Here is a 23,680-nt window from a genome sequence, read left to right on the forward strand (position 1 = left end):
AAAAGACAATATCTTAATCATATTCATTCGTAGTGAAATTTAATGCTTCGTAATTTTTTCAAATTTAATATACAAGATAGGTTTGGAAATTTGTAATTGGAACTCGAAATAAAAATCAAATATGATAAAAGTCAAATTGCATGTGTTTTATGTTTAATTTAGTATGTTTAAAGATGTTTTATTAAAGTTGATATATCAGCTTATAAATCTAGCCTATATCCTGTTATTTTTATCTATTTTTTATGTATAACATGAGATTACTCGACACACACTTTCAGTTAATTTTGCATGAATTTATATAATATAGTTTTTATTGAGTTAATGGCATTCTCTTAATGGCAATGGTACAGTACATATGTATAAGATAAATTCTTAATAACGCATTAGAAATCACCTGGACTAAAGCAGTTATTTCGTTTACGTATGAATACTGTATGTTCTAAAATAATTAATTTTTATACTTTCTTTTAGTAATTTCTTTTTGTAGCTAAAAAGTTTATTCTTAAAAATAAGACGCATATTTATATGAATCTCAACGTTAACTTTTATTTATTTTATTATATTTTTTAAAGATTTCCTGTAAATAGGTAATATCTTCGACTATGTTATTGCTTGTCAAGACAAATATACTGTATTTTAGTTTCACTAAAAATTTTATCATTTTTATCTAATTAGAATAAATCGGAAAATGTTTTAAATTAAACTTATAATGTAAACTTCTATAATTGCCTGTTCAAGGAATATAATCAATTTATTAACAAATAATTTCCTTGTTCTTCTTACATAAACTTCATTTGTTCAATAATAAAGTTAGGCTTTGAAATTTATATATTTTATTATTTTAGACAATCCATGAGACATTTATAATAAGTAGTCTATTAACATATCATTATTTTATAAATAAAATGAAGATCTTTTAAATGACTATAAAGTGAATTATCCATGAAGTTATATACCGTATATGTATTACTCTTTATGTTATTGTTTTGTTATTGCTTTTCATGAGCCATATATGAAGTTAGTTGCCATTAATTGTAATTTTATATCTTTATAATTGTTATTTTATATTATAAAATTTTATAACTTATAATTTATATAGATTTTTTCCTCATATTAAATATATTGATATACTTCAATAATTGTTTAATGTTATTTAGTTTATTGTCATTTTGAAAATTTTTGTTATTAATTGTTTTGAAAATCGTTATTAATAAAATTTTAATTGAAAATTCTAATTGTTATAACTAATAATATTGATTCATAAAGTTTTGGAATATTTACCGAGAACTGTTTTTAGTATTTTTGTTTTAATATGCTTCCCAGTATTCTCATATAATAATTTTTATTCATTATTTATATGTTTATATATTTTCATATAATTTTTATTTATTATTTATATGTTTATATATTTTATGCTTGTAAATATATGAACATATTTAGTTTTTATCAAAGATATTGGTGATTGAAGTTTAAATTTTTATATAAAATTTATGTGTAGGCCTATATTTTAATAAAAAGCCATAAATTTATGAAATATTTATTCAAATGGCATTAAGCCAGACAAAAGATAAATATGATGTAAAATATAATTATTTTCAAGAGATTCAATTTGTTGTTCGAAATAATTACAAAAATGATTAGATTTAATTAATGTTCCTTAGAATGGTCATTAAACAATATATTAGAATTGTAGAAACGTTAATAGGAATGTTAATGTGTTAATTTAGTTCCGGTATCTTTAATGAAAATGGCATTAAAGCTAAATTTGTATGAAAATCTAGAATTTTCTGTTCACTCCGATAAACTTTGCACAACAGTTTAATGATTGAAATGATGCAGAAAGTCACACAAAACTCGACAGTGATGCCTTTGCCATTATAGTAATGATCCAAACAACGATGCCAACTTTTCAAAGTTTGCAAACAACATAATTGTTGACCTTCAATGCCATATTTTTGCCATTATAAGGATCACACACCGTGTTAAACTTATTTCAAACCTCGGGCTATGCATTTTCTTACGCTCTTACATACATAATCTACCCAAAAAATAAGAATAAAAGACATCTCTACTACTCAATTTAAGCTAAACAAGTTTTGAAAATATTAAACAGGCATATATAATAAGAGTTTAAGTGCTTATTTAATCGTGATTAAAAGCATAGAAAGCCTTGTTAATATTAAAAAAATTCCTGAAGAGTTGCATATGTAATACGATGAAGCATAACTAATGATCCTATTTTAGAACGAATAAAAATAATTTCAATGAAAAATAGCTATTTTTAAAATAGCTAGAGGTCAAAATTTAATTATTATTATTTCTTTTCTAAAATATTATTATATTTTAATAGAGGAATTATCTTAAAAAGAACATTAAATTTCTCTAAAAAAAGACTCACGAAAGATTTTCTATAGATAACAAAATTTGGAAAAAATAGATAATATTTTGTTAGTATGTTTGTATGTCTGTCCGTGTTTGTAAGTCTATATAAGAGTATTTGTCTTTGTTGTCTGTATTTATGTTTATGTCTTTGTGTCTGTACAGCCTGCAAAGCCTATATATCTATCTGTTTATTCGTATATTTTATATGTTTCTATTTGTGTTCAAGTGTAAACATCACAGAACAATTTATACACATAAATATAATTTAATATATTTAAAATTTAGCGTAATCTCTAATAATTTATTTATACATTTTTACATGATTGCAAAATTTTAAAAATTCTACAAACTTTGCAAATTGTAAAACTAAGTTTTAAAATATAAAAATGTATTATTCTTAAAATATAAATTCGTTTAATTTACAAATTATAATTACAATAATAATAAATCGAATTTCATACAAAAAAATAAGTACTGTAAAGTATTTCATTAATAAATAATAAAAATATAACATTTAACTTAACAATAAACTGTTGTGCCGTATAATATAATATATATAAAAATAGCTATACATTGAATTATTTTAAGATTTATAAAAATTTATTTTTTAATATTTTAATAGACTAAAAACAATAATAATTTTTCTATATTTATTAATCAGAGCAANTTTGTGTTTTTAATTGTAAAAGTGTCAGAAACCTACAATGAAAGGCTGACACTTGATCTTTTTTAACCTTGTGAGATTTTTTACCAATTTTTATCAGTGTTTAAGAAGAGTTCTTCAAAGCAATTTTTTAAGACTGTTACTTCTGTGGTAGTGTATAAGGGATAAAGATGGACTCAAAAGTTAATATTGACTTTTTGTAAATTGTCTAAACTTCAAATTATGAAATTAATTTTTCAGCTAATTCTCTCCACAAATCGAATTGTATTTTTTCTTGTAAATTCATTGTCGAATTTTTCCACTGTTCATTTTCTTATTATTTTCTATATATGTTACTAATACTTCTTTTTGTTCTGTTTGCTTATTTTTTAAAATAAAACATTTCAGGTTTCCATTTTGTTTATTGCTATAAGACAAAACTTTTAACTATACCACATATAAACTAGTTCATGTTGATTTGTTTGCAACTTGTTACAATTAAGTTCATTGGTTGAATCATTATAGTTGCAAACTCAGGTGCATTGTAAATAATCCTATCATGCTTAACGACACACGTAAACAAGTGAATATGATCTACTTCCACTCACCTTTAGAGTTCACTTGATGGGTCTAACTCTAGACTACTGATTATGTGAGTCATAGTAACACGAGTGAGTTCAATGACATCAATTCGAGGACAACATGAAAAACTTGAAACTTGAGGCCCTGTCATTTTTCACCTTGATTTTGTTATATTCAATATGGATGACTGGATGCTACTCATGCTGTACAGTTGTATTAGAGAACATTCTCTATCTCGGAAAAGAATATTTCGAGAGAGAAAATGCTTCTGATTTTTTCCAGTGCCTACTCAGAAATGCCACTGATTCCATTTTTTTTTAATTATCCTACATTAATTACTGAACTATTGAATATGATGTTAATCTTACTTAAATAGCTAAGGAAAAATTAGATGGTAATATTTTGAAAAATATCTAAGTATGCATGCTTTTTTAACTTCGGTTATTAAAATTTTTATTTGTTAAGAGACAAATTGACATTACAATCTAAAAACATTATAAAACAAAAAGCAAGTTTGTCAAACTTACATGCTTTCCTTGCCACATGATCTATGATTACGTACTCTGCATTTTCGAAGATTTTACAATTTCATTGGTTAAAATGTTGTGTGCGCAGATAACCCAAACATTTATAATCAACCTAGTAGTATCGTGACGTCATTGACAAAGACGAGATTGTTAAAAGTGACCAGAATAGCCACTGTTTCTGAGAGACAAATTTTGTCTCTTGTTTTGATGTCATTCGTCATTGAAAGAAGAGACGAAAGATAAGTGACTAGAATACTGCCCCTGGATCATTTTGCCTAGCTAGTGAAAATTTCTGGGGAGAACACTTAGTAACTTTTTTAGTAACATACTGAAAAGGATAATAAAATCATATATTACAAAATTAAATAAAATTGAAGAAATGCTTGTGACAATATGCTTCAGTATTAAAATTAGGACTACACTATTAAAACAACAAAAATTGGAATTAGTGCTTCTTTTGTTTTTAACATTTGAATTTCTTGGAAATTGGCTTTATAATAAAATATTTTGTTATAAACTATTTTATTGACAGAAAACAGTAGTGAATTACAGAATTATTTTAATATTTATAAGGAATTACTTTTGATCTGAATGGTTTTTATTTTTTAGGATGGAAACTTCTCTTCCCCAAGTACCAGAAAATCTATTGAAAAAACAAAAAAAGAGAGCAGAAATTAAAGCAAAAGCAATTCAGAATGCTATTAAACAACGAAAAGTAAGTTTTATCTTTTGTTTTCTGCATATTTGCAATTGATAAGATGCAATCTAAATATTCAAAACAACCTGTTTTCAAATGTGCATGTTTTAAAACTTTGATAATATAACTTTTTTATTTAAATGACCAAGGAAGATATAAATATCAACATTATTAGTTGTTTACATTTTGAAAGTTTCTTATCTTTCTTTGGCCCTTGTGCCATAAACTCCAACTCCAACCAACCATCTTTATAATTGGAAAACATTAGCTATTGGAGAAACAAATTTATTTGCCATACAAATGACATTCTGATAGCTTTAAAGTTAACAGAGAACTGCTGTATTAATGCATGTATAAGCCACACCCTATTTTAAAACAGTATATTTGGGAAAAAATAAAAATCTTAGAATTTCACCAAGGGACAAGAGTAGAGACATGGGTATACAGAAATATGACAACACTGCAAATTTTAAATGGGAATGAAGTAATGGTTAATGCTTATTGTTGAGTACTTGCTCATTGCATGCTAAATGTCAAGTAAGAGTGAGTTACGTGGTGGTAAGTTTAAAAATGTAAGTGGATGCACAAGAAAATGGAAGTTGAGCAGCAGGAAGGAAGTTTGACGTAGATGAAAAAACATTCAGTAATGGATTCACACAAATGACACTCTTGAGAAAACATCACAAAATTGGCAATTGTTTTATGGAAAAACAGTGAAATATTTTGACCTGGAAGGAAATCTGTTGTAATATATGTGTGAAATTTGTGAAGCCAAAAGGATTGCTCAAAATATGAAAATTTTCAAAAGCAAATTTAAGGGACGTTACAGCTGGGCAAGACATTTTATGGCACAACATGAGCTTGTGATTCAGTGTCAGACTTCAAAGACACAGTGGCTTTCTGACACCTGTAAAGAGAAGCTGCTTGCATTTCAGAAACATTTCCTCAGCTTAAGAAAGACACATGGCTAAAACTTAAGAGTAATAGGCAATGCTGACAAAACTCTTGTCTTCTTTGATATGCCAAGTAACACTACAGTCAATCAGGCAGGTGAAAAAAAAAAAAAAAAAAAAAGTTTTGATGTGTAGAAGATATAGGCTAATAGATACTTAGTTCCCTAATGAATTAGTTTATTTTCTGATAGCTTAAACGTAAAAGAGCGCTTCTTGTATATGTGGCGCGCTTATACATATAAAGAAGAAAATGTAAATTCTTTAATTCGCAAATGGTCAGAAATGTAAGAGTATCTAACCATTAAAAACATTCTAGTTTTATTATGGTTTGGGGCTGTCTCGAAAAGCGTTCGATGGCTTTACTTTGTGGTCGGAACCACGAATTCGAACTAGTATGACAAGGTTTTGACGACACATCTCCTCCCATAGACTGTTCGTGACCATTTTCCAGATAAACCTTGAATTTTTCAACAAAAATTTGGCACCGTGCCACACATTCAAAATGCTAAGTAAGGGTTTTTCATTTTATTTTGTATATATTCATTTTTATTCATTAACTAATATTTTATTTCTGTTATAGATAAAAAAATGCTCTTAGTTGTCTGCACGCATTAATATTGTGGTCAAAAAACCCATTAGATATTAAATTTACAAAAAATACTTGTTATACAAAATATGTAGTTAACAAGTAATGCACATAAAATTAAAATATCAGTAGTTAAATAGTAACAGAATTTTAAGATTTTATTTCATTTTATTTTGAAATTTAACAATTTAATTTGTAGATTAGTAAGTTAAATGACTTATTGTTTAGAAAAATGTAATATTTACATATTGACTACGGTAATATATCTCGTAAAAGTTTGTTTTTATATAATTTAATTTGTATAAAAATTTTATTGTTTAATTAATTACGCAAAATTATATATATATATATTTGCAGTAAGTTTTGTAATTATATTTATAATGAATTATTTATTTCATTAAATTTTCAGAAAATTGTTATTGTATAAATTTTTTGCAGATTTTTATGATTAAACTCGATTAAATTTAATAGTAGACCTATATAATAATGTATTTTTTCTATATAATTTGTATTTATATTTCATTATTATATGAAATATAATTATGAAATATAAATACAAATTATAATATAAATACAAATATTTTATTTCATTTGGTAGTTATTAACAGTATTATTTTGCCAGAAAATATTAAATATTTACTTCTTTTATAAAAAATAAATTATAGTAAGTATAGACTACCTATTTTATTCTAAAGTATTTAATGCAGAGATTCAAAAATTTAACTAATTTCATACAAAACAACATCAAAACTATGAAAGGCGGCAGCAAATATTTATTTCTTCGAGTGCATTAACGAAGATATTTACATATAACATTAATTAAAAAGATGTTTATAACGCTTTAAAACTTTATTTTGTAACAAAATTAAATTCTTTATTATCATTAAATTGATCTCGTAGACCGAAATTTATGATAAAAATAGTGTTAAATTGAAAAAAAATCGATCTTTTATATTCTTATATAGAATTATAGAATGAATATCAAAACTCGATTTAGACAAGATAACTAATTACAAGTAAAGTATTTCAGTATAACCAGTTTGGAAATCGGTCATAAAAATTTCAATTTTTATTCTTCCTTCTTGAATAAATTAATGTGTAAGATTATATACATTGGATTCACCAATGATGTTCTCGAATATCTACTAGGAATTTAAATTTAATAAGCGAGTCAAAGACCTCTATAAATCTTTTCTTATTTTATTCTTTTAGCAATCTGATCATACAAAGAAACAAATAGACCTACACTATATGCAAATAAAGTCGCTTATGTGGAATAAATTTAAAATTTTTAGTCTTAAATCTTAAAAAAATTTTTATAGAAGATATAATTAAATATATTTCTATTATTTTGAAGCTGCAAGAAATATTTCGAATTCAATTTAATAAAGAAAATGTTCATATTTTTGTAAAGATTAGATTATTTTATATATATTCGATACAATTTTAGAATAGAAAACGTGATAAATATATCTAAAGTATCAGTTTATAAAAGGTTTTTGCGTCGATTGTTCCGCGATGAAACTGGACACCTTTTAAATCAGAAATTGCAAGGGGGGATCGTCCATTAAGATGTAAATTCGAAATAAATTTTAATAATTAATTAAAGTAAAATATGGAAAAGTAAGACTAATTAATCTCATTCATCTTTTAAATTTAATACACCTTTCAAAATTCTCTTTTATTTTTAGAGCCGATATTCTGATTCGTCTATGACGAATTGTCGTGATCTTCAGACTGTAAACTACGGCTTTCTTATTTCCGTAATGATTAAGCACCGTAACAGAAAATGTCTAGGCCCTTTATTAAGATAAAATATACGAGGCCCTTTAAATTGGCATTGGAAGTCCCCTTTTATATAATTAGTTTAGCGTTTTACGTAAGTCTACTGTTCCCCGTTTCTAAGCGCCGTGGGAGCCGAGTGGGGGTGTTGTTACATCCCTGGCTAGACGGAATTAATCCTACGAGTTAAATATCGATATTTTCCAGATGAAAAAAAAAAGGAAAAAATCAGACATTACGTCTTCCTCATTGCTACAAAAATTGCATTGAAAAAAAAATTTTTTTAATATTTTATACTTCTTCGTAACTTGATAAATACTATATATAATTATTATAAAATCTATTTATTAAACTTTGACCAATAATTACATAAATAAAATTAATAATTCATATTCAGTATCTAGGAAAAATTTATTATTAATAAATTTTATTAAAATTAGACCTTATGCAATTTTTCCACACATCACATAGATTATTGAATCAAAAGATTAAAAAAAAAGTTAGAATTTAACATTAGAGATTTTTTATAAAATAAACTCAGAATATTAATTTAGGATCTATTTATTTTTTTTATAATTTTAAATTTCGTAATAATTTCCGTTTTTATTACGAATTATTTATCTTCGACAACACTTTCGATGTCTACATAGTCTAGACGAGACGCTGATTGTCTGCGCAGTTCGTCTGCGCATGGGAAGAGATGGCGGTGGACATAATATGGTTGTGTTGAGTTGTGCGAAAATTTGAACGTTTATATGAGTGTAAAACGGTTTCACGTTTTGTTCAGCACCACAACTGACTATTGGGGGAGTCGTTATTTACATCGAAATGCTATTGTGCTTTGGTTTAATAGGTAAGACGATCGTTCGCATAAATCGTCGTCTGTCTGAATCGCGACTTCCGGTGCAGACGATAGTTATCTTCCGGTAACCAAAAAGGTTTCATTTTTAGTAAGTTTTCAATGTAAAAAAATCGTTGATTAATAATAATAATAATATTTCTTTCTAGCTATACTTTTGTGTGAAGCTGACTTTGCTTGTGGTGAGTACAATTTTTATTTTTTTCTATTCTCTCAGCCACGTCTTCAACTGCGTTTGTTAGGGTTAGTCAAGGAGACGTCCTTTCCCCTCTCGTCTGTCTCCTGCGCCCCCCTCCGGACAGACGAATCGATTGAGAGACGTTCCCTTTCTGCCCACGGGATCCACTCTGTTCTATAGCGTATAAGGCACACAAAAAATATTATATATATACATAATACTTAAATAACTTTACTACATGCATAATTTTGATTATTCTTATTAAATGAAAATCCTTCTCGGATTGTGTAATTTACATATTTTAAAATTCCCTCGTGGCACGTTAATAAGAGATGCACGAGAAATAACACGTGTAAAAAAAATAATTATCGTTTATGTTTGTATTTTGAATTTAATGTTAAAAAAAATTGTTGAAATTTATATATAATTTTGAATTCATTAACAAATTTATCCTTGACAATATGACAATTGCATTGAAAATAAAATTTGAATTATTAGAAATTGACATAAATAAATTATCCTGTATTTTTTCACATATAAAGTTTATAATATAAGAGCTTAACATCTAAATAAAAAAAGTGGTTAATCATACATAATTTTTAAATACCGATTACATAAAAAAATATTTTTATTAATTGCAGGAATTTCTGTTTTAAAGAATTATTTTAATAACAAATTTTTAATAAAAGAAATTTTTGTGTGAAAATTTAAAATGTGTTGCATAATAAAATAAATTTTATAAATAAAATTAATAATAAACTATGTTTAAAATAATCGAGAGTGAGAAAATGTAATTAATTTTAATGCACAAATTTATTAGAAGTTTTCGTAATTAAAAATCTTAAAATTGATGATGACAATGTTTATTTAGTAAAACAGATTTATTTAATACTAATTGATTTTTCTGGAATTTGTCAGAAATCAGACATGTAATATTCTGTTTAAAAATTAGTACTGTTCATGTGTGTATATAATATATATATGAACACTACTGATTTACTGATTTCTATTTATAATTGAGAATTATGAGAGTGTTTAATGTTTAAAATATAAAAAACTTACAAAACTCAAAAATGATACTTTTGTATTTATTATTATTTTTGTTGAAGATATTTTAGCATACTAAATACATTAAATTTTTATTACTAGTAAATTATATTTCTAGGATTATTATTCCTATTTTAGTTTAAATGTATGAAATATTGCATTGTTTATACAAGATAAATTACTTATGATGCTTTAAATTTTAATATTTAACAAATTCACATATCAAAATTTATTTTATACATTTATTGAGGATTAAAGTGTTTTTTTACCAATATTAATTTGATTTATGAATTTAACACAATTTTCATTTTAACTTAGTTTAAATATCTAACAAAGTTTAAACTACTATTATATATTTTATATTAAAGCATATTTGTTTATAATAAGGAAATTTTATCATTTTGTTAAAAATAAACTATAATTAAATTGTCGGAAGAAAATCATTGATTAGTAATCATTAGTGCCATTTAATTATTGTAACTTCTCTTTTATAATAATAATTTTGAATTACAGAAAAGATTTTTGTAAATAAATACCAGTGCATTATTGATTTTACAGTTTAAATATGCAAATAATTATTAGCTTAATGAATTTTAAATTAATTTTATTAGTTGTTTATTGACTTTGAAGCTTCTAATAGAACTCCTCTTTAGTTTTGTAGCTGCAGAGATCTGTTTAGTGAAGTGACTAGCATAGAGCTGTATGCTAGGAGGGTCTGGGTCACATCCCAGTGGAGATTGTTCAATTTTCATACTTCCCCAAGCAGCTGTGTGGTCCATCCAGCTTTTCTTCAATAGTTAACTGGCATATCTAAAAGATAAAAGCTGGCTGGAGTAATGGCATTGACTATGTCATTTTTTTTCTTTCCTCTTTGACATCAGCCATGCTTTTAAGTTGGCTGAACCCTTTTCATTCTTGTCATTCTACATATCCAATTCTTTATTTTCATTTTTTTGTTAGGTTTTATAATTTTCATTATTCTTAATCAAATTTTAAATTTAGATATTACTCAGTTCATAAACAATTGGAAAAAGCAATAGTAACTCATTTATGTTAAGATTTAAAACTCAGCTATAGTAGTTTTCTTATTCCTTTAATATTTTAATTGTAAAATAAAAAAATTTTTTACAAGTGTGATTTTCATATAGTATGCAATTTATACAGTATTGCAATTTACAGGTTATTCATTGATAAATACTTTCATATAATAATTTTAAAATTGATGTGTAATTTATAAGTTTATTAGTTTGTTACTGTGTGCAGTAGTTTAAAATGCACGAATAACTTTTTATTTTTTTTTTATTTTTATAGTAACAAATTTAAATTATTGATTTAATGTTTGTAAGATTTTCAATTACACATTGTTTATTATGCTTATTCTTAAGTTTCTATTTTAATTTTTTAAAAGACAAATTCAATTTAACTAATAATACTTCATATAAACATAAAACAAAACTTTTGTACTTTACATGTAATACAATTTATAATTTTTAAACATAGATTATTAAACTTAAAATGTCTATTCATATAATGGGATATTATATTAATTAAATAATATGTATTATGTTTACATTATAAATTATAACTTCAGATTAAAATTTCAGTTTTTTTAAAATAGTGTATATTTTAATTGGAAATTTAGAATTATTTAATTTTACAATTTTAAATATCAATAGAAAGGTTGCAGCCGACGTTTTCAATGCAAAAACATGTACGTCGGACATTCAGCGCTGCCTTCTTGTAATCTTATAAGTTTGACAATGGTATTTGGAACATTGGTGGAATCATGCTCGATGTTCCAAATGCCATTGTCAAACTTCTAGGCTTACAAGAAGGCGGTGCTGAACATTCGATATACATGTTTTTGCATTGAAAATTTCGGCCACAACCTCGCTATTATAAATAAAATACAGTACAATTTATTTTCATTACTATTGATCATTTTTGGATTACTAAAAAATGTTCACAATGTGTATATTTTCAGTTTTAGTTAAGCTTTATGGCCTTAGATTAAATGAAGCAATCTATTAAATGAGTTTACTTGTTTCAGATTATTTTGGAATAAATTTTGGTAATTTTGTATTTATAATAAAAGTATATTGTGCTGTTTGATCAATATATAAATTAAAGTTTCATATATAACATTCTGTAATTTTATAAAGATATTATGATGGCACATATCCCACAAAAAATTGCTGAAACATAAAACTTTTGCATAAACTGCCCCACTATATATGTCTGTGGAGCTTCCATTGAAAACATGACACTTACAGGTATGTGTTGTACAATATACCATCTCAAACATTACAGTGTTTGAAATGGTATAATCATTTAGATGTTTTTTGTTTCCTTTATTTTAAAACTAGCTTACCCATCGCACATTGCTGCGATCTCAGAAGAAAGGAAATTCAAGCAAACTCGTTATGATAAAATTCAATTTACATTTTATCATTTTTATTGAAACTTATTATTATTATTCATTTTCATCGGGAAAACATTTCAAAGTGTCGTTTCAATTCTATTTATTTATTGGAGTGTTTGTGGATACATGATATTTTTTGTTTTTCCGTCTGGTGCGTACACGAATAAATCAGAAAGTTTTCCGACGCGTGAGCCGTCCACATACAGTTGTCCATGTGAGAAGCACGAATTCTACAAATTTAGCCCATACACTCGCAGCGATTGTCAGAAGTGCGATATTCCCCATTTTTATATATATATTTTTTAATCCTTTATAATTTTAATTATTTAATTGCTCCTTCCTCTCTTCCTTGGCATGTTGTGAAATTTCTGATAGTTGGATAATAAACCGTTTTATTGTAATTTGTCTTTTTAAATTATTTTGAGTCGATATTAAAATTTGGAAAAGGGGGGATACCTAGATCGGTAAAATACGCGAATTTCTTCCTACAACTTCGGTTGTTGTTCGGGGTACAGTTAAGGTTTTAACGAAGTTCGAGCGAATACATAATTAGCAAAAAAAAGTTGAAATAAAGTGATTAAACAAAAATTATTACAAATATCGTAAATAACAGTTCACAAATGCATATATAGAGATATTTTTTGAAGGGGAAATGGTCTTCACAATTTGAAATTGATCGAACACACACTGCTCGAATGCTCGTGTAAATGCACGCCATCTATCGTAGGATAAATGCCAGAAACCTTCGCGGGAGTGTATTAAAAAACTTCCCAAAGCTTCATGGCAATCGTACTACGCCACAAACCTTCACGCGAGTATATTTTCATTTTTATATATATAGATTACATGGAATACTGAGAAGAAGTCTTAATAGATAAAATTTAGGAAAATAGGTATCAACTGCCTGGAAAAAATTGTTGTTTGGTATCATATTTATTTTCTGTTTTTATTTATCAAATAATGATTGTTTAAAATAAACTGAAAGAAATTAAATAGAAAATAATTTTAATGTTCATAATATCTAATAACATGTATTTGAGAGTTGATTACTCTACTCTTATCTGCTGTAAACAACTGTAAGCTTAGTTCAGATAGATATTTACTAGCAAAAGAAAAAGGAAAATGCAAAAAATACTTTATCTTTGCATAGCATATTTGATTTCCAATACTATTTTGTAAAATGAGAACATCAAAATGACTCATCATATGCAAATGATAGCAAATGCCATTAAAATAAGATGGAAGCTGATAACATCAAAATGTTTTTATGCTTGTGTTGTCCTTTTATTTATTGAAAAGAAAATTTTGAAAATTATAATTACAAAAGTGTAATAATTAGAAAGTATATTTTTTTGTAGCAATTGTTTTTAAATTTCTCTCTTTCTCATAGATCTCTGAAAATTTGTTATTTCAATTAGTCATGAATATTTTTTTCTAGCAGAAAGTTTAACATGTTAAAATATGATTTGTAAAACAAAAAATTTGCTGCAATCACTGTGATGCAATATTCATTTTGCTTTTCACTAGTTTGCTCTATGTACGGCTAAACTTACTATAAGGAGATCTTAGAAGATATCTGTCACAGATCCAAATAGTATTGTGTGTGTGGATAAGTTTTGATATGAACCTTTCTTTATTAAGCTAAGGGAAAAAGTGCATTTTTAAAGTGTTTTCGAAAAAATTGACATTAAGAATTCCTCAATGACTTATAAGCAAGTTTTATGAGCTTTGTTTGAATGTCTTGTGGCTTGTTGCTATCATTTCTTTCATGTTCAGAAGGTTGTGGGATTGGATCACTGTGATGGAATAATTTTCCTCTCCAAATAAGTGTGAAATTTTTACATAAATTAAATAAATAATTTTTACATGGGCTTATACATTTTGTCTATTTATCTACTAGTAAAAATGTGGATTTTTTTTTTAAACCTGTTAATCTATCACTTTTCTGACAGGCAATTTCTTTATATAAGCTTCTCATGTTGTGGTTATAATCTAGAACAATGCTGCTTGTGTAGAGTGTTTCCAATCTGCGACATATTGTTAGTGGGTGTAGAATGTGTACAGCTGTTGGAATAAGCATTAGCTAATTTATGAATAAGTAGGTTTTGGTAACCATGTTTTATAGCTATATCCTCCAGACATTTAAGCTCTTTTAATGTCTTTGTAATTCATTCAGTGGGTAAACAGAAAGGACAACACCGACATGGTTAGGGTACCAGGAGTTTATAGGATTCTGTTGAGAGACGATAGATTCGAATGTGATCTTGAGTACATCGGTGTCACCACACAATCACTCAAACTAAGGCTTGCAGAACACAAATATGATATTGATAAAAGAAAATACAACACTGCCCTAGCCAGGTATGCCACAGACAACGTTCAAGCCTATCTAGACAAAGCAAAGCTTCCATTATATGGCGATCTAATCATGATAACTAAATCAGGACACTAGAATCTCTTGAGATATTCAAATCTGAAAAGAGGAGCTGTTGCATCAATTTCAAAGATGAACAACAATTATCTTATGCCTGGCAATCTTTAAACCAACAGGAACAGTCAATTTAAAAAATTATTTAAAAAATTTTTTAAAATTCTCTTTTATACGTTTTTTAAAATAATCTTGAGAATGTTCCATTTTCTGCATTCCATTTGCTTTAACCTAAGATCTATGTAGATTGAAAACATTTGTGTTTTATGTGCATTAAACTATTCCGGAATTGTACTTTTAAGATTCAGAAGTGTGCTGTTTTTTATGATATAATATATTCCAGTCTTAGTGTTTGAAAATATTTCATCATGTGATTCAATCCCACAACCTTCAAGACATGTCTGGAAGGTTGATAAGTCATTGATGATTTCTTAATGTCAGTTTTCTCAAACACTTGAAGTGCTCTTTCTCCCTTTGTTTAATAAATATTCGTATCAAGACTTGTCCATCACAGATCCAAAAAATATTTAGTATGTAGATATCTAATAAGGTCTCCTTGTTAGATTTAAAATGTTAATATTATTTTGTATTCATTTTTTTTATTTTATTTTAACAGTTATTATTACATATTTTATTATTATTTGATAAAACAGAATTAGTTAAAGAAACAAAATTGTCATTCAGTAGGCATTTGTAGACAAAGTTTTAAGAAGTTTCCTCATAGTATTGTTTGTTTTTTTGTTTCACTTATTTTATAATTACATTTGCAAAGAAATGTAATAGAAAAACAATGCTTTAATATTTTGAGATGGTACTTTCTAACTTGCATCCCAGTAAGTGTCTTTCTTTCAACAGCACTCTGGAGGTGCATAGTTTATTGTGAGGAGGTCTATATGAGGGCTGTTCTACCAGTTATTTCTTGGAGTGTATGCCATTACATGTTCCTCACTACTGCAGGGTATTTGCACAAAATTATAGTAATTGCCATTTACTATAATTTTGTGCAAATTAAATTATTAGTATATAAATATCACTAAGTCCAATGTATTGATATTAATAATAAACCAAATGATTGCCATAATTAATTGGGCTAATTAAATGGTATTATTAGTGATTAAAGAATTATATAGGCCATGGGCATATGAGTTACCCCCAGTTGCTGCTGTGAGTAACTGTGGATGGTTATATTGATAATTAAATATATCTGGAAGTGAAGAATTGCTCAAAGTCTGCATAGTATAATTTGCAATGCATCTTCATGGTAAGCAGGAGTCATAGGTTCAAGTTCCACTCCAAGCTGATTTTTTTTCTTCCAGAATATTCTAAATTAATTAGTAAATAGTATAATTATTAAATTTAATAAGAGATAGTGCTTAATGCTTACCTCTAGTACCAAATTACTTAATAGTTAATTGCTAATGATAACATTTAATTAGCCCAATTAATTACAGCAATTATTTGATGTATTAAATTAGTGAAACTTTTATTATTAAAATCAATATGTCACTAAACCAATAAACCAACAAAAGAACTACTCAACTACTCACTTTGAAAAGCAAATGTTTTTGTCTATTTTTAAAACACCAGCCTGAAGGTGTCCTTTTAAAAATGGACAAAAAAGGTTCTTCTGCTAGTTTATTGGTTTAGTGAAAGTGGAACTTTAATTATTAGCATTAACCAGTAATTAGTTGCTTTTATTGATTTTATTAAATTAAAAGTAATATTTATATTTGAGATCTAAGTTTCAAATGTTGTATAGACCTATCAGTTTACTAACTTAGAGTTATGATTATTGTTTTGAAAAATTTCAATCTTTTACTATTTGAGCTAATGCTCAACTCACATGTATGACTTCAAAACCACATGTCAACAAACAACCACAAAATGGTGATTGTGGACAATAATGAATTTAATATGGAAACACACTGTATTTCAAAAAACTGGTTATTTAATTTTAATTATATCGGACTCACCAAATAAACCATATCCAGTTCATAAGTCAGCAGAAAAATTCTTTCTACGAACGTTTTCGTCTATATGTAATAGACATCCTCAGGTATTGATGATATCGAACTAACGGCTAGTCGAATAGAATGTTTTTGAAAGTTCCGTTTAACGACGTAATTCGAATATGATGCGTTAAAATTAAAATATCTAACGTAGAAAGAATTTTTCTGCTGGCTTATGAACTGGATATGGTTTATTTGGTGAGTCGGATATAATGGAAACACACAATAGTAATTCATATTTTATGGCAGTTGCAATGCATGATCAGTATCACCCACTAAATTTTCACAGTTGGTGGTTGAACACAAATCATATGACCAGACATCGTGTGCATGTTTGGTACAAAAACCAGTTATTTGATTATATGCAATATTTGGTGCAAAATGAAGATGGAGAGTGATTCTTATGACACAGAGTTGTTTATAGACAAAATTCAGATTTTAACTTGCCTTTCGGTCTATACATGCTTATAGCAACTGAATCGAAACAGCAAAGACATAGTAATACCTTTGCTCCAAATTTTTGAAAATTTCGAAAGACAGATTAAAAAGAGAAGTACAATTTATTCAATAATTCAACACATAGCATCTTAGCACTTATTATACTGCCATTGTAATTCACCTTCAGTAGTTTTTTTTTTTTTTTTTAAACTCTTTCTGCCGTGTAGGCACTAAGAGGGCCTTTTCAGCAGACCCATTATGGGTTTGGCCAGGCCCACAATGGGGCGACCAGGTGGTGAGGGGTGGGGCCAGACATATCTGGATGGACCATCCCTGAAAAATCCCTGGGGTTTTTTCGACCCATTCAGATTTGATCTCAGGTTCCCCAAGCAGTTAAGGCTGCCACCTTAACTGCTCAGCCATCAGGCTTTCAGTAGTTAGGAAATATTCAGCAAATATAGTTCAAACTGTGCTCCATGATCTGTTCAAAAAATTCTGTTTTAATGATACTGTTTTCTTTGGCATAATAAGTCATAATAGTGCTACTGCTTCAAAACTCATTTTGGAACTAAATTTTTGTGGTGGTTATCTGCCACTCGTGGTGGCTGTATGGACCACTCATAAACCACTAAACTGTGATCATTAGCGGTCATTTCCTGCAACATTGAATGCAGCAAAACTTCAAAATACACATAGAAAAGATGTATGTGTGAATTGAGCCTTACTATAATGTTCTTTTAAATCTTTTTCAAAAATACAAAAATATAGTTTGTGCAGTGAAAAGTCAAAAATATAGATATCTTCTGTTTAATGTGAGGAATATGTTTTAGGCATATTAAGCAAGTTACTATATTAAAGAGAGGAATACACTGTTTTCATATTAACAAAACATTTAGAAAATAATGAGCACTTAATATCTATTTGTTTTAATAATTAGTGGTATTATTTAAAAAGTAATAGTTCTTTTTACAAATTTATTGTTAACAAATATTCTGTGATTTAGGAAGGAATATTATTACAATTTGCCTCAATGCAAAATTATCAGCAAAGAAATTCAATATTCTAATGTTTTCAGCCACTGTTTCTTTATTCAAATAGTGGATAATAAGTTCAGCACCACAGTTTACTGCAAACCTACTTACATCCCCTTATTCATACCGGCCAATTCAGCTGACCCATGGTCATATAAGGCATCCACGTTCCGTACACTGGTTGTGAGAGCCTACTTGCATTCTATGGACAGGTCAGATACCAGCAAGGACCTAGAACATCTGAAACAAATTGTGTCCAACCAAGGATACAGCCACACATTTATCAACACACTATCAGCCAAATATCTCACTGTGTCATCTAACACCAATATCAACGTTAATTGATTAGTCCTAAGCTACAAACCGTCCCTTCATCACTTACACAGAAGGATTGCAAAAGATTTAAACATACACGTAATGTTCAAAAGAAAATGTAACATTTTTTGCCTTCTGTCTAATGCAAAGGATGGCACTGAGGATGCTAAAGCACCAGGAGTATACTGTATCCCACTACAGAACAATAGGTTCCACAGAATAGTAATGTGTATAGGATCCACATACAGATTGTGCAGGCCAGGTTAAAGGATCACAAATATGATGTACAAAAAGGAAACATTAATACAGCTCTGACATATTATGCCAGCAATCCAGAGATTTCCCCCTGTTGGGACCAAGCTACCCTAATATGCAGGGTCTTTGAATGGCAAAACATTAGAAGCGATAGAGATCTACAGGGTGGACAGGAATGGAACCTGCATCAACATGGATGCCATTCATGTTCAAATGTATGAAAATACTATCTAGACTCATAATATGTCATATAAGATACATCACAGTCTTTATTCAAACATATTTGAAACTTTTAACGTTAGAATGCAATGGCATTCTATTTATAGAACTGTTTTTCCATTCTACAATTCCTGGTGAGGGCTGATGAAATAGTGGCCAAAAACATTAGAATATTGAATTTCTTTGCTGGAAATTTTTCATTGAGGTGTAATTTCTTATCTATCAGGTCAGTCCATAAGTTCGTGCACATTTTTATCTACAAAAAAAGCAACAAAAAATTTTAAGTAAATTTTATTTCAATCTATAATGTATTCACCATTATTTTGTACAATTTCTTGCCATCTTGATGGTAGCTTTTTAATCCCGTCTTTGTAAAATGATTTCGGTTTTGAATCAAAATATTCAGAAATAGCCTTTTTTACATTGTTCTCATCCTCAAAAGTTTTTCCTTTTAAAAAATTCTGCAAACTCCGAAAAAGATGATAATCACTGGGAGCAATATCTGGCAAATATGGTGGATGAGGTAAAATTTCCCAGTTGAAGCTTTTGAGTTGAGCAGTTGACGTTGTTGTCAGTTAGCTATTGACAGTTCATGTGGTATCCATTTTCCTAGCTTTGAAACTTTTCCGATTTGTTGTAGATGTCTATGAACAGTTCCATGGGATGAATTTAAACGTTCCGCAATTTCATCAACTGTTAAAGATGGTTCTGCTTCAACTAGTGCAGAGAGAGCATCATCATCAAAGTCAACGGGTCTTCCAGTACGAGCCTTATCCTCCACACTAAAATCATTATTTCTAAATCTTTCAAACCACTTCTGCGCAGTCCTTACACTAATTACAGTTTGATTATGAACAGTATTTAATTTTTTGGCTGCATTTGTAGCATTCTCATCACTTAAAAATAAAAAGTATAAAACATGTCTCTTATATTCATCTGTTACTTCCATTTTAACGAAAATAAACAACTGAAATGTTCCCAATTCTGAACAGTATTATATGAATGAGATCCAATTTAACACTTCAGTGTAAAAAGTATCACATTAGACTGGCATTTTTAACAGCAAAACAAGATTTTTCTCAAGGTCATAAAATACCCAGGAACTTATGGACTGACCTGATACATGTACAGTTCCAATTTTCTGGTACAGTTGGTGTTTATTACAATTTGGAGTTTTTATTGTAAAAAAAGTATTTTGCTTTACTTCTCTATAGTTTATCAGAAAATTTACTTGTAGGAAATTCAATAACTTATTGCAGCTTCCTCTTAAACATCAGTTTATAAAAAGTTGTAATCATTGTTATATTTCTCTAAAAATATTCATAGAATTGTTGTAGGATTGAAAATGCTTACTCTAAAACTTTAATATTCAAAGCTTTTAGTATTAACAAAAATTGAATGTCAAACTCAGCTTCTTTTAAAACATTTAATAAAGTTATTTAATATGCGCGTAATGTAAAAGGCGTCCCAACTGAAACGCGTAATGTAAAAGGCATCCCAACTGAATAAATAGTCAATAAGTTGCCAAGTGTTGATATATGTCACCTTAGTGTGTCTGCAAAGAAACAGCTTAATAACAACAACACGGTTTCATCAGAATCAAAAAAAAAAAAAAGTTATTTAATAATTTTCAAAAAGAATGGCTTTTAGTATTGCCATTCTTTTTGAAGAAAAATAATGAATTCCATATCTCACAATGAGCCATTCACTAATAAAGTATGATATCATCTGTAGTTATTCATTCTGTGCCTGCCTCTGTTAATGCATATTTTTAATTTAAAATTAAAAGTAATTCTTAATTTAGTGATGAAGGGACGGTTTGTAGCTTAGGACTACCCAATTAACGTTGATATTGGTGTTAGATGACACAGTGAGATGTTTGGACGATAGTGTGTTGATAAATGTGTGGCTGTATCCATAGCATTATTTTTGATTAAATTAAGAATTACTTTTTTAAAATTCTTGATAAGTTTGTTCCAGTTTTAGCATCTATGCCTCTTTTTTTACTCAATTTTTTATTGATTGCATTTTTTATTAAAATTATATTTCATTTAAAGAAAAATTTTATTTTTTTTCTTGATTTGAGGAACATGAAATGAAAGGTTTTTATTATTACATTTATCTGTATAACTAGCAGGTAAGCCCAGGTCTACCTGGGAAAAAATAAGTACAAATGTTAAGATTATTAGATTATTTCCTACTTCTAACCCTTATATTATATTGTAATATTTGATTTATATAACTACAAAGGTTATCTTATGTAAGGGTTTATCACACCAAGTGACTAATCTAAGACATTTTAAAAGTTCTTTAAATTGTGTACAGTAGAGGAATAAAGAATTTTTAAAATGTGTTACATTGGTCACTCAGTGTGATAAATCCTTATGTAAGATAATCTTTGTAGTTATATGAATTAAATACTATAATATATCAAACATTAAAACGAAAACCATATAAAGAGTTTGGTTATTTTAGCCTACCATTGTCATGTTTATCATGATACTCAGATGGTATGAAATGACACAATTTCATTGGTCAAGTAGACAGCAATTGAAAATATATCTTCAATTTTTTTAAGATATATTTTTTACAAATGTTAGCTCTAACAAACTTATCATTCACAGCTGAATATCAAATGGTGATCTGCCAACAAATCAAATTTTGCAAAAAATGGACCAAATATTTAAACTCTGCACCCTTGAAAACCATTTAAAACATATTTTTTTCTGGCTGGTAACATCATATTATGTAATTTTCCTATTCGAATGCCACCATAATGGTGAGTCTGATAGAAGAAGGGACTGTTACAAAAGAGGGTTGAAGTTAATTTGACCAAAAGTATTCATTGACTTCCCCCTGGGAGAGAGGATGGTTGATGACTACTAATTAATACTGGTCTTTAGTAACTAATAACATTTTTAGGCTAATTATAAACTCACTATCTCTAAAAGCTCCTACATGATCATTTACTCTATTTTGATGTTTTTTTTCTAGTGTTTGCAATTGGGTTGCAATCAACATTTAAAGCCAAACAGACTGAAAATTCAAACTTGGCAGTCTTCATAATCCTTATGTATATATAGTAGGTGATGTTTATTATAATCACCAGTTTAGTCAAGTCTCAAAATAGCAATAACTGACAATAACATTATGTGAAGTAAGTAAATAAGATTACAATTAGAGATATGAAATATGCAGTGGTGATATTCAGCGGGTTCGCACAGGTTCGGCCGAACCCGTTGTTAACATTTTCAAAGTTTTCTGAACCTTGTTAAACACATGTAACATTTCTCAGTGGTTTTGTTTCTTTTAAAAAATATATTAAAATATACGTATTATACTCTGTAACACTACTAAACTAGAGCCTTCCGATGCACCATTTGAGCGAAAAAAAAATTGTTAAAGAAAAATTTTCTGTTAGCGAACCCTTTGTTAAATATTTTGAATATCACCACTGGAAATATGATAGTGTTTCCATTAGCCACAAAGGCAAACAGACAACAAACAAAACATGCATTAGGTAGGAAAAAGGAACTAATTTATTTATGCATGATTTTCTATAACAGGTACTTTTACAGATGCCCAACTCTAGGCTAATTGCAATTACCCCAACAGTAACCCAAAACCCAATTGTCAGTGGGACAATTACAAAACTTTTTCAATTTAACTACAGCATACTGAATTGCAATAATTATAACCCATAAACAAGAATAATTATTATAAAAATAAAATTCTTATAACTAACCCTTTGTGGCTACACGCCTGTTTTTCTTTTATTAATATTATTATTATTATTATTATTAGTCCGTATAGTTTTAGTTTAATTTAAACTCTAGAACTTTCCTTCCTTCCGATTTCTTTGTTCCTTTGTCTCGGATTTCCAAGAATTCGCCTCACCCCTGACCCATCAGGGGGTAGCCTTAGACAAAAGACGAAAACGGGTCTGCGAGCGAGGAAAACAAAGGGTTTTTAGGCACTCTTAGGCCGGACTCGGAGAGAGAGAGAGAGACGTGTGGCAGAAGGCTCTGGAACAAAAGGTCGGAGGAGCGCTGCAGAAAGAGGCCGTAAGAAGCGCATTGATAGAAGAATTTAGTCGACGATTATAAGACAACGCCGAAACGGACCGAAACGGTTCTAAAAGGAAGAACAGCCGAGACGAGGAACTGTAGAGAACTACCAGGAAATTCGGGTACCCTCTGTCCTTTAATTCTTCTTATTTCCCCTTTCTATCTTTTCTATCTCCTAGTTTATTTTAGTTTTAAGTTAGTTTAAGTTTCCGCGCGCAACTACTTTTGTCAAGAGATAGTTATCGGAAAAGTAACTACCA

The 23,680-nt window shown here is 28.2% G+C and overlaps 1 long non-coding RNA gene across 1 annotated transcript in view; it reads left to right on the forward strand.

Annotated features, from left to right (window-relative positions):
• The first annotated feature begins 8,807 nt into the window (after positions 1-8,807).
• The window catches only part of LOC111632847, a 26,231-nt gene continuing 11,358 nt past the window's right edge, over positions 8,808-23,680 (forward strand). Inside the window, exons 1-3 of the long non-coding RNA XR_002757936.1 lie at positions 8,808-9,005; positions 9,161-9,193; positions 21,488-21,490. This is a non-coding gene — a long non-coding RNA (uncharacterized LOC111632847). The remainder of the gene's footprint in view (positions 9,006-9,160; positions 9,194-21,487; positions 21,491-23,680) is intronic.

Source organism: Centruroides sculpturatus, unplaced genomic scaffold (genome assembly GCF_000671375.1).
Source record: "Centruroides sculpturatus isolate CEXI.00-Female unplaced genomic scaffold, Cexi_2.0 scaffold41, whole genome shotgun sequence".
Lineage (NCBI taxonomy): Eukaryota > Metazoa > Arthropoda > Arachnida > Scorpiones > Buthidae > Centruroides > Centruroides sculpturatus.